Source organism: Fukomys damarensis, unplaced genomic scaffold (assembly GCF_012274545.1).
Source record: "Fukomys damarensis isolate Sample0158 unplaced genomic scaffold, DMR_v1.0_HiC HiC_scaffold_36, whole genome shotgun sequence".
Classification (NCBI taxonomy): domain Eukaryota; kingdom Metazoa; phylum Chordata; class Mammalia; order Rodentia; family Bathyergidae; genus Fukomys; species Fukomys damarensis.
Window position 1 is genome coordinate 5,448,704 of NW_022900948.1, and position 11,800 is coordinate 5,460,503.

The 11,800-nt window shown below is 37.3% G+C and overlaps 2 long non-coding RNA genes across 3 annotated transcripts in view; one reads left to right on the plus strand and one right to left on the minus strand.

The window, feature by feature from the left end:
- The window catches only part of LOC117284329, a 57,262-nt gene that overhangs the window by 27,021 nt on the left and 18,441 nt on the right, over window positions 1-11,800 (plus strand). The window lies entirely within an intron of this gene.
- LOC104864195 overlaps window positions 2,071-11,800 on the minus strand; it is a 16,021-nt gene continuing 6,291 nt past the window's right edge. Inside the window, exons 3-5 of one of the 2 annotated variants that reach the window (XR_002025448.2) lie at window positions 5,880-5,982; window positions 5,083-5,198; window positions 2,071-2,576 (exon numbers count right to left, since the gene is read on the minus strand). This is a non-coding gene — a long non-coding RNA (uncharacterized LOC104864195). Of the gene's footprint in view, window positions 2,577-5,078; window positions 5,199-5,879; window positions 5,983-11,800 lie in introns of both variants that reach the window. The other variant, XR_002025449.2, reaches the window with a different exon arrangement.

Genomic DNA, 11,800 nt, shown 5'->3' on the forward strand with positions numbered 1-11,800 from the left:
CTGTTCTCAGTGCCAGTCTTCTGGGAAGTTTCCATTATCTGCCTTGATGCCCACCAGCAGAACTTTAGGCTCTCTCCGAAGGGCCAGCTCATCACTGGACTATCTGAGCAAAAGCTGCTAGAGGCATCCAGTAGCGAAGCTGGCCTGTCTTTCCTCAAAACCTTATATCCAAGTGCTTGGAAGAAGCTTCAGTCCCTGAGTACATTGATCATGTTTCCAAAAAAAAGCCTGTAAGATAGAGAAAAGCACAGCATTGGTTGCTGAAGCAGCACTTCCAGGGGTGTGGAAAAAGAGCTGGTGGCATTAGAGCAAGCAGAGGATGAAGGAAGGATAACAAGTGTGAATGCCTGATAAGGTTTGTAAGCCCCACAAAACTGCAGCTGGGATTTAGTTATCTTAGCATGAGTAACAGTGCTCCATAGAGCTCTTTATTACATGTACTTTGATTTCTTTACACTATGTGATTCCTGCATATCTAATCACTGAGCTCTAAAACTCCATCTGGATACTCAGCTGATGTGGCTGAAACACAACTAGATAACCTCCAAAGAATATTTCTAACATTTGTACCTATGGGATACTTCACTACTTAATAATTCTTATGTATTTATATGCTATCATCTGCCCTTGGATTACCAAGTTTTGTTTGGTCTTTTTGACTATGTAGCCCAGGCTCGCCTTGAACTGCTGCAATCCTCCTGCCTCTGCCTCCCAAGTGCAGCGATTACAATCATGTGACACCACACCCAGCTGGATTATCACTTCTTAACGGAGGCAGCAAGTCCCCCAGAGGGATGCCAAATACCAGCTTATGATAAATTAATGTTTTAAGCTTTATAATGAAACGAAATGCTTCACACATCTATTCTTACTGTGGTTATATATTATCGGTGGTGACACAGTGACATCAGTGTTTTGAGACTTTAATGAATACAAGGCTTGATAAACCCTTTTCTGTAATTCAAGATACTGTGAGGTTGATATGATTGTTTTCAATTTAGAGATGAGGAAAGCAGAGCTCATCATATTTAGCGAGTTAGTAAGGATCACAGTGTTAAGAAATGGTAGAGCGTGGTTCAAACTAAGATGGGTCCATCTGTCAGATCTCCTACTCAGTCGCCATGGTTTAATGCAACAAAGATTTAGAGGTTTGAAACTCTACGCTTTGAATGCTTCCCTCAAGAAGTATCTAGACAAAGCGAGATGTTGGAAAAAACATAAATTTTACCTTTTAGGTAAAATAATAACCGCTGTGACAAGTGGTAGCATATACCATCAGGAGAGAAAATGAATACTGTGTTCCTAAATAATAAGTGAATTCCCACATTTCCAACTTGGGCTTTTGAGGCCTCCTCCAAGTAACTGTTTCTTGAACAGAGTAGAGGATAAGTAGAGTGTCAGCAGAAGTGACAGACATGGGTTCAAATTTAAATTCTACTTTGATCAAGTTACTTACTTACCTCTCTACACCTTAGATTTCTCATCCATAAAATGGTATTATAATGACGTAAACGTACTAGTTCTCTTTTCATTTTAGCCATTTGAATAAGCATGTCATTGTGGTTTTAATTTTCATTTATCTGGTGGCTAAAGATGTTAAGCATGCTTATTTGCCATTGGTATGTCTTCTTTGGAAAATTGTTCTAATTTTACCCATATTTTAAAATTGGATTGTTGTTCCTCTTGAGTTTTGGGAGTTTTAAAAGTAAATTCTGGATATAACCAAGTATTAGGATAGAGAACCAGAACTCTCACGTGTTGCCAGTGGGAATGGAAAACTACACAACCATTTTGAGAAACTTCTTGGCAGTTGATGAAAAAGTAAAACACCAACCTACAGGATAGCCAGGCCATTCTACACCTAGGCTTTACTCAACAGATATGAAAATAAATGTGCAAAAGAAACCACTTGCATGTAAATATTCACAGCAACTTTATTAATAATAGCCTCAAACTAGAAATAACCCCAATGTCATCAATAGCTAAATAGATAAACTAATATAGCCAGACAATGGAACATTATCACCCATAAAAAGCAATAAGGTACTGATAAATACTACAGCATGGGTAAGTCTCAAAATAATTACGCTGAATGGAAAAAGTCAGAAAAGAGATCCATTTATGGAAAATTCTAGAAAGTACAAACTAATCCACAATGACAGAAGCAGATCAGTTGATGCCTTGGGACAGGAAGAGGGACACGGGACAGAGAGTACTTTAAATATGTGTAGTTTATTATCTGTCAATCATCCTTAAAGTCTTAAAATTTTATTACCTTTCAACATTCCCTTTGCCCTATAATTACTCCTGATACAGAAAAATCCCCAGCAATTAGGCTTGCAATACATGGCCCTCCCTGCTTTCTTGACCAAGATGACCCATTTGACATCAGGCCACTAAAGGTGAGAAACAAAGAGTCCAATGTTTTATAGAAAAGGTCCATTATGTTCTGCTTCTAAGGTCCCTGGGGTTCCCTGGTCAGGCTCATCCAAAGGCTGGTTGCTTTAACTTTAGATTTCAATATCTGAGTCTTCATCAATAAATTCTAGCCAGAAATGGCTTATGTTATCTGGAACCTGGGGGGAAAATGAAATTTACATTTAATTCTTTTCATTATTATTTATTACACTATCACAAATGGCTACATCCCTACTTAACAAAAACAAAAACAAAAAACCCACCATGTTTACGAGGTAGATGGGTCATTCACTCATGCTTCCACTGAATAAACTTTTATCCAATAGTGACAGGCACTATACCAGACATTTTCACATTTCACTCAAATGACATAAAGGCCTGTATAGCAGTCCCATGTGTATGGTGGAGAATGCTTAGACTCCAGGGTTCAGTTACTTGCTTAAAGTCAAAATTTTCCTAGTAGATCCTGGATCCAGGATTTAAGCCCAGATCCTTCTAACTGTAGAAGCCACACTTCTCCATTACCAACATTCCATTTGTTGGTAATAGTAAGTCCTTATATCTATGAGTTCCCAATGTCCAGTCACTGTGGCTTGTGGATTCGGGAATCTGGCATCCTAAGATGTTTTCTTGGTTCTGTCTCATGGCTAACAAGACCATCTACTGACTGCAGCTCAAAAGGCATTGCCCTAAAGGAATGGGTTCTGGGAAAGAATGAACTGTCTGTTCTGCAAAACAGGGGCCATCAGTGTATTGATGTCTGTTACCTCATAATAACTCTTAGTCTTGAGTGACAAAGGAGTAGCACAAACCTGAAAATAAAAATGGTCAATGACAGCCATAGGAAATGCCCAAGCAATGCCGCCTGGTCACAAATCAAAAGATAATGGAGCTGTAATGTCATCCTGAACATTCAGCACTAATGCAAAGCTTAGGTTTAAAGTTGCACCACAAACAATTTCGGTAGCACTAGTTCAGGTTAAAAAGACCTCACAAAATGCTCTTTTCTTCAGGAAAGTGAGCCTCCAGAGCAGGAGATTTTCATATTCTATTTTAGAGATTTCAGAACAGTTTAGTGTTACTCTTGAATTGGAAATAAAATAAAAGGGAGAAATCCATGGATCTTTACCTATATTTTCTTCCTTGTGATCTAATTACAGAAATACGAAATTTGCCCAAAATTCATATGCACTAAAAATCACCAGTGCCCTTTGTAAAAAAAAAGCAACCATTAAATAGTTTGTTCAACAAAAGTATATATATATCCACATGATAAAATTATGCATACATACACATACATTAAAAGAATTTTCAAACACTAAATCACAAAGATAATATTTGTGATTTGCTAAATAATAAAAAATAGGGTACAAAAATAATTAAGCAGTCTGATCCTAAAATGTGTGTGGTATATATATGAATATATGTTGTGTGTGTGTGTGTGTGTGTGTGTGTGTGTGTGTTACTGGGTATTGTACCCAGGACATCATGCATGCTAGGCCAGCATGGGTAACATATTTTCTTTCAAGCTTTTGTATTTCATTTATCATATATGCTAAACATAATATGGTATCCCAGATTAGATAGATGCTAGAACAGAAAAAAGACACGTAAGTGGAAAAACTTGTAAAATCTGAATAAAGTCTGTAGTTTAGTCAGTAGTAATATACCAATGTTAATATCTTAGTTTTAATATAATATCACTATGTAAGATGTTAATACTAGGGGAGGCTGAGTGAAAAGTATATAGGAACTCTATTCTATCACTGCAACTTTATATATATAAAATTATTTTTTGAAATAAAATGTTTTTAAAATGCATACATGATAAGCCACAGTAGAATTCACAATAGAAGAAACGTTATTGTTCATTATTTGTTAGGGTTGCAATAACTTAACACACTTAAGCTGTTTTATTTCCTAGATGTATCTTATTCTTATTTCTAGTTTTTAACCTCTTATGCTCTAAAGCTCTTCTGGGATTCTGTTTTCTACAAATAGCATGTAACCCAATACTAGGCTAAGGATATACAAGCTAGACTGACAGGATCATTGATTGGTTGATTTGTCTTGAAAAGGAAGACACTAACAGATACATCAAAAGATTCATTATTATGCTCCTTTTCTCCTTTCTTCAACAGCTTATAATTTCCATGTGTATTTTAGATGAATGATAGAAAGTATTAACAAATTAATTCATTCAAACAACATGAAATTGCAATTTTAGGCCAAAGATGTTTAGTATTTGCCTTTCATATGGATCCGCTTATACAATAAGCATTTTATGTCAGTCAAGAGAGAGCTTCTGAGACAAGTATCAGCAAATATCAATGTGGGCTTCATTGCAATTAGTATTTCCATGAGGTCCTCTCCCATAGTCTTGCCATTTTGCACTTTCAACTATGAGCATTTACTTCTTTCTCCAAAGTTATTCAAACAACAAAATTCTCCCCAGAGGTTTAAAGCCAAATATTCAATCATCAGTTCAAAAAAATCAAGGCATACTTAGTTGGTTTGACTGGTTGTGAAGTATATGATAAATAATTCATTACTACTAAAAAAAGAAGAAAAAACACTAAACTTCATAATTGGTTTCTCTTTTTCCTTTTAATATCAATTAGAACAGATTCAAAGCGATTCTGATAAAGCCATGCACTCACTTACATCCCAGTTGGATTTCCAGAGTGGGGAAGGAGGGGCAGGCAGAGCAGGGCTCGGGTAACCACACTACTCACATGTTCAGATGGCACACGTCCACGGAGCACCCACCTGTGTGCCTCCTGCAAACAAGGGAGGCAGCTGTTGTGGGTTCCCAACTCAGAACACGAGCATCTATTGAATCATGCATAAGACGCTGATTTGAAAGACAATCTAACCCAACATCTGTCAGGGTATCTGTTTGCCTTTTGGCCACATTTATTTAAAACAGTGCTTTTTACAATTTAAAATTAAAGAAATCCATAATCTAAATAAAGAATAAAAATGAAAGACAGACAATGGAAGTAGGGAGATACGTCTTTCTCAGATGGAAAGAGGATCGAGTGATGGAGGAAAGAGGAAGGGAAAAGAGAGAAGGGGTTGCAAAGAATTAGATGTGTTACATACATGTAAAAAGGCCCTAAAACAAATGTACTCACTATGTACTGTAAACATGTACTAATAACTAACTTAAAAACTAAAAAGTGGTTTTTCCCCCCAAATGCAATCTTACAATTTATTCTGGTATCTAGGAATTTTTCTGAGTGTCAACGGTGTGCCAGGAAGTGTAATACTACTGTAACGAATAAAACAGATTCTGTACCTATGCACAAGACATTAGTTGTACAGACAAACAATAAGTCAGGTGAACACTAAACGTGAATTATAAAGAGTGCAGAGTGCATGAAATAAACAGGACACTGGGTGAGAAGGGAACCTGGATTATTTGAGGCAGTTACATTTAACAGAGACCCAGTATTTACCTGAAGACAGTTCTTTTCTTAACTTCACGCTACTCTTGTAGAGATATGCATATTTCTGATCCATCAGAACTGTCGAGCAGATCTCACTAAAATTTGGAGATGTCTGGCACAGAAATGAAAGGTCATATCAACAAGATTATATCATTTCACAGAAGACAGCCATCATCTATATATCAAGAAATGGAGCCAAAGGCAGCACTTTCTTCCAGTTTTCCGTGACTCTATCCCCTCCACTTACAGAATATTGCAAAATCTGTGATCAGCTGCCACATCCCACATATTATCCACCATTAACATAAATCAAGGTTTCACATTTGTAATTTATGTTTTAGCACTTAGACAATGCCTTGCTAGTTATTTTAAATAGATAAATCAGATCAAAATTTTGTTCATAAAATATTGGAAATGTCGTAAGACCCCTGATTTATTTAACAATGTCTAACATTTCTTGATCTTCATTTATTTCAAGTGTTTAGGAAAAAAATGGCTAGCTGGCTGATCCTGCTCTTATTTTTATTCCTTCATTTTGGAGATTATATCTCACCCCAAAATCATTTTTAATAATGAGATATGCAATTTTTAAACTGTTGACTTTTCAAAGAATAGACATGATTAAGATTAATTCATACAGTTCCAGATATATTCAAAAATTGATTAGTCTGAACGGCACATTTGATGCATGTCTGATAGGCAAGCTTTTATATTTTAACTTCATCTATACATACAGAAATTTACTCTCTTATTTACTTAAAAGCCAGAACAGCCTAGGCAATAGAAAGAAGTGAATGTGGATTGAACACTGCTAGGGATACCATCTCAATCGCCCAGCTTACAAACTGTACACATTCACAGGAAGGACTAGAATACAACAGTTTAACACAGTAAGACGAAAACAGAAATGTGCCCACGGACTACACAGAGGTTCTTCCAAAGGTAGCGTGGATGCCAGAAGACAAAGATTGAATGAATACACAGAAAACCCTAAAAGGAAAAAATAAAATCTGGATAAGCACACAGAAGAGTAGAAGGGACAACTTGCTGTTCCAGCAAAGAGCTGCCTGTGCTAAGTCTCAAGTCAGAGACACAGTCTCAGTTTTAGAAACCAACTTACTCATACTTTCTACCTATAAAGTCCGAGGGGCAAGGGTTGGTGACTGACCTTGGAAATAGTTACCTTTTTCATTTGTCTTTGAATAATTTTCATCCTCCCTGACTGATGTGCATATATGTTCACATGTATAATACACATTAGATGCTGATGAAAATGCAGGTAAAGTATATAATGGAGCTACCCACCCTAGCATTCTACAACAGACAACATCCCATTATAGGGCCTTAACATTTCAATGTTTTAGTATTTATGCAATAATTATATTAGATTACAATGTTGAAGAACAAACTAAGATTTGTAACAAAATTAAAAATAAGCCTTGAAAGAAAGTTTCTAAAATGCAAATGGAAATTAGTTTAATAGTTCCTCAGGCAGGTGTTTGTCGTTCTTATGCAATGTTGACTAAATTTAACAAAACAAAGATAAGGGGGAAACTTAACTAAACTTAACAATTAAGTCATTTGATCTAGAAAAAGCTCAGGATCTTCAGTTCCCTCACAAGGAAAATTATTAAAGAATATGGCTAATCTACTAAGCTATTCTTTCTAGCCTAGGCTTTCTGCTCCTAAAAAACAGAATAAGAACATTTACAGGGATCTTTAAAACTACTGGAGTTCTGTGAATAAACTCAGACCTAAAGGACCATCTTCCTTTCAATTTCATTTTTCTAACTGTTCAAAATAAAAAGACAGACGATGCTGTTCTCTCCTCCCATTTATCATACTTTGCCAATACTGCATCACATGCATTGCCCGTGCCCACTTACTCCTTTCCTACACACTACCTCAACTTGGTGCACCTACGTTATAGAGCCATCAAAAGAACAGTAAGAACCAGACAGTGAAAGAAACAATGCTGCAGAGGGTTTAAAAATTTATACACTTTTTTTAAAAGACAAAGAACTGCTCGCTATGTTCCAAGAGGCATGCAATAGGGATAATTAGGAAAAAATAAAACAATAACAAGGATTCTCAGTAACAGCTAATACATGGCAAAACCCTTTCTTAAGAGAAATGAAGAAAATTGCTAACAGTCAAGCTTAAATTGGGCCAAGATCAAGGGGCCAAAAATAATTTCAATCTCAGACATAGAACTAGACAACTGAATGCTTAGGCTATCCATTTCCGAGTGCTCGTTTTCTGTAACTGATCTTCCAGTGATGTTCCTATATCATACCCTGGTAACAGATAAAACAAACAAGCAGCCAGAAGTTAAAAGAATGAAGAAAGTGTATAATCCTACAGCTCAGAGTCAGAATCCAAAGTCTCTATTACAGAGCCTGTCTAATGAAATAAAAATTTGATATTTGAATTTAGTCCCAAAAGAAAGGTTACCCTGCTATAACACTTCACAGCTCTCCTCTCTCTGCAGCTGTCCTCATGTTACCACCTCAGTCCTTATTCTTACTAACACAGTCTAGAACTGTCTCTGGCATATATTTCAGAAATACAATGGAACCTGAATTAGCGTTTGCAGTTGTAAAATTGGTAGAGAAAATTGCCGTGGGACCTTCTGTCTTCTTGCATATTGACTCGAGGACTTTACCAACATAATGTGAAGATTCTATGGGTTGGAAAAGTAGTCAGGCAAACCAGTATAGAGGCCATCAAACTTTGCCCAGTAATCTGAAGGGAAAGTCACGTTTTATACTTTCTGGGAACCAGAGGGAAATGGAAATTGCTCTCCCTCTCTTAACTCCTGAATAATTCTGGGAATTTCACATAACAGACATTCCATTGGTCTGTACGGTGGGACACACAGCATTTGTGGCCATGAAGAGATACCTTAATACCACATAAAATACAAGTAGGAATGTGCTATAGGGAGAAGATAAGTTCCCTGTCCCTCTGCTCAGTGCACCCAGGGACCCATCTTGACGGTACCAGACTCACTAGGCCCTTAGTGCTTTAAAATGGCCTTCCATATTTATACTCCAAAAGGAGAAACCTCATTTAAACTACCTAAAATTAAGAGTACAGAGGCAAAATACAGGTGTGTGTCTCAGCCATAATCTGTAAAGGCAGCAAACAACCTGTAAACTTAGACACTCAATGTCTAAGTGAAGCATTTTTCCTCAATTCTTCCTTCCAAATTCAGGTTTTTTTTGAGTTTCCATTAATTTTCAAGAAAAAGCATTCCAGCAATTCCTAGTTTGGGGGTTTTAGTTTGCTTGTTTGTGTTTTTTATTGTTTTTGAGACAGGATCTTGCCATGTAACCCAGGGTGGCCTTAAAACTCACTATGTAGCCCAGGATGGCCTTGAACCTGCTGCGATTCTCCTGCCTCAGCGCCCCCAGTGCTGGGATGACAAGTATGCACCACCATGCCCAGCAATTCCTAGTTTGATAACAAGGTTGAAGGCGCTAAAAGGAAACTGGGACACAGGGTGGTATCCAATGGCAGAAGCTGGTATCAGGACAAATCCAGTGACAGGTATCAATATGAATGGGCTAACAAACATTTAAAGAAGATGTGCATGTAAGAGGCTCTCTAGGAGAAAAAAAATTATGACCTTGTAAAATGTTCCAAGAAAAAGGTTAAATTGATCCCAAACTGAAACATACCACGCTTACCTAATACTCTTCCTTAAAAATTGAGCCACAATTATATTGTCCTTCATATCTAACCACCAATTAAAATAAACACAGCAGATAAATAAGTACTTAGTACTACTACCATATTAAAGGTGGGAGAGTTCATGAAAAATAAAAAAGGGAAATTGAGCTTCTGATAGTGAAAAGGGCTAAGAGTCTTATGGAAGCGTAGCTTTCACACTGAAATTAAGATGGGGCAAAATGCCTTAGAAGACTTTAAAATCTTGCTGGGGCCAGATGCAGATAAGGGTTGGCTGGAGAGGTCAGGGACTTGTATGGCCTCCTTCACAGTGAGCAGAGGGGAGGTAAAAAGGCCACCCTGCAGGAAGAAGGGACAGCCATTTGACACCGTGCTGTGTTCAAACCACTCTGTAGTTCAGGCAAAACCTGCAGGCCGGAAGAAAAAAGATAAGCATGAAGGGAGAAAACTTAAGACAAAGCACAAAGAGGATTCCAGATGTGAACAGGGTACAAGGAAAGAATTAAGGCACGTTATGGCCATGTACCGACTCCTCACAATGAATGTAAACATTATGTACCACAAACACACTAATGAAAATTTTGAAAAACATTGTGTGGATAGGGTTCAAAGAATGTTCAAGAACTCTGTATGAGGCTAATGAGATCAGACTTTCCGCCAGTGATAGACGATGCCTAACAAACATTGTTCCAATAGATGATAAGAGTCTCAGGACTCAAATGACCTGACATTCATGTAAGATTATCTCAGCCTATTCAACATGAGGGAAAAATTAGATCCAGAAAGCAGAAGTCTCTGGGAACTTTGGCATGCTCCCCTGGTAAAGCTACACCTAGAACTCTGGTTTATAAACCCTGAGTCCAGGGCTGTTATTATACCTCATGAAGCCACCTGCACATTTGTGTCCCAATACCATCAGCAGGCTTTTACTGACACTTATTAAACATAGTCAGCTTCCCACAATTTAAAGCATGCAAATAAAATATAAACACTTATTGTTTTTGTTAATAGCTTGCACACCAAAAGCTCTCTACTGACTTCAAGTTATTTCCTTGCATTTAACAAAAAATAATACTGCATTTGAATATTTGTTCAACAAATATTCCTTCAGCACCTACTGTGTGTCAGGCACATAGAAACAAGTGGCACAGACCCTGGCATCGAGAAGCCTAGACCGCACACTGAAGAGAACGAATGTTCTACAAATCAGAGTGTCCTATCAATACACTTCATTTAATGTGCCACGGAATTAAGAGAATGGAATGCATGGACCTAAGAAAACAGGGAAGGAAGACTGAGACCTGATGCTGGAGCAGACGCTGAGGAAGGACGGGTGATCAACAGTAAGGAACGAGATGGCGGCCAATTCCAAGAATACGGACCTGCCACAGTGGTTCCCTGAAAGGCAGTGAGGCCTGAGACAATTAGCAGAAAACACAGTCACCAGATTAGGATACAAGGTGGGTGGGGTTTGTGGGGATAAAAATTCTAATGCCAGGCAAACTGGCAGCAAAGTCAGAAAGAAAGTAGAAACTGAGCTGGGGATTTAGTTCAGTGGCACCTTGCCTGCCTTGCAAGCACAAGGTACTGAGTCCGATCCCTAGTACCAAAAACAAAATAAAACAAAGCTCAATCTCTTTGAAGTTGTAAAGAAAGACTTTTTAAAGGAGAGATGAACACTACTCTTTCTTTAAATATGTGGTGAGTATGAAAAATCCTAAATACTCTAATAAGTTTTGCCTTATAAACACACTCTTATATTCAAAATTAGACAGTTGAGAAAAGTAGGCATTGGCAAGAGGATGAGCCCAGAAAGAAGTTAAGAACACCCTAAAAGGACTTAACTCACTCACCTGGCAAACTCTCCTGAGATAGCCCAGCAGCCCTGGCTACTGATTTATATTCTTCTCAGCTGCATACATACTTGTGTCTATTAGATTATTAAAATATTAATAGGGTCTTGGTATCTGTCATTATTAATTTTAGAAAGGAATAAGGGACATGCCAAGCCATGGTATTGATAAATTTGCAGAATATGTTAATCCTGACACTCATTATTCAGGTAAATTACTATTTTTTTCAGATGGTTTTTCTCCACTACTCATTTTTTTATTTAACAATTTTTCATCTCCAACAAAGCATTCCCTTAGAAATCTACTTACGTATGTATTTTTATAATGTTTTTATAGCAATAATTTATTTAATTGTTAAACCCCATCACATAGTGACAAAAGTTT